At 39.7% G+C, this 924-nt stretch overlaps 1 non-coding gene across 1 annotated transcript; it reads right to left on the bottom strand.

The window, feature by feature from the left end:
• Positions 1-526: 526 nt before the first annotated feature.
• LOC119334949 lies at positions 527-660 on the bottom strand. The gene has a single exon (XR_005161647.1). It is a non-coding gene; the product is annotated as a small nucleolar RNA snoR80 (small nucleolar RNA).
• Between the last annotated feature and the right edge of the window lie 264 nt (positions 661-924).

The raw sequence follows: 924 nt of genomic DNA, 5'->3' as shown, positions 1-924 counted from the left end.
CTACAAGAGACAACAGGAATCCAACTATCCCAACATCCCAACTTGGTAAATCCATGCTGCTAAAAGGCCAATCCTAATCGGGTTGGAACTGGACCTGGTTTCAAACATGTGAGCTACAACTATCGTAATACCACAGCCCAAAAAACCTACAGATCCATCAAACTACTATTTGTAGGTCTGGCATCAGTGGTGTCACAACGTACAGTCCACTTACAGTCATTTGGGAGAAAATTAAAGTGATAATTAGACTGGCATTACAATCTGTTGGTAACTTGCTGTCTACTTATAGCTACAATGATATCTTAAGAGTTACAGTCTAAATACACAAAACTTAAGAACATGGGAATAAACAGACCAACCCCCACATTCCAATAATTCAAACACTCAGCAGTCAAATGTGTATGCGTGTGCATGTAAATGTACAAAGGTTATGCAAAACTATGGTGCATTCAAACTATGAGATCATTTGGTCCGCACATTAGATCATTTAACACAGAGAAAAGAAAAATTACAGAGGACTGCATATGAATGTATGTGTCGTTTCCAGGATAAGTTGGCACATAGAATGCCACCAATCAGGATGTACCACACAACAGAGAATAGCTTGTAGCGTTCGAGACTAATCGCCATGAGGAACACAAATCATCCTCAGGAATTGGTAATGAATGCACATCAATCAAAACAAACATCAGCCAGAGATTCTATATATGAACAAACATAAGCAGGCACCACCATGCATATCAACGGCTAACAGCAGCACACTGGTACTCGATGACACACCACCATATGAACACTTTGAAAGGGACACAAAAAGAATGAACCTGAACAACACTGGCTCAGACCTCAGATACAGGGAATGGATGATCTAAAAAGGGTACAAAAAGTAACTCGCTCACAATAAATAAATAGGCTAGGATAACCCTA

This window comes from Triticum dicoccoides, chromosome 7A (genome assembly GCF_002162155.2).
Source record: "Triticum dicoccoides isolate Atlit2015 ecotype Zavitan chromosome 7A, WEW_v2.0, whole genome shotgun sequence".
Taxonomy (NCBI): domain Eukaryota; kingdom Viridiplantae; phylum Streptophyta; class Magnoliopsida; order Poales; family Poaceae; genus Triticum; species Triticum dicoccoides.
This window is presented reverse-complemented; position numbering and strand designations above follow the sequence as displayed.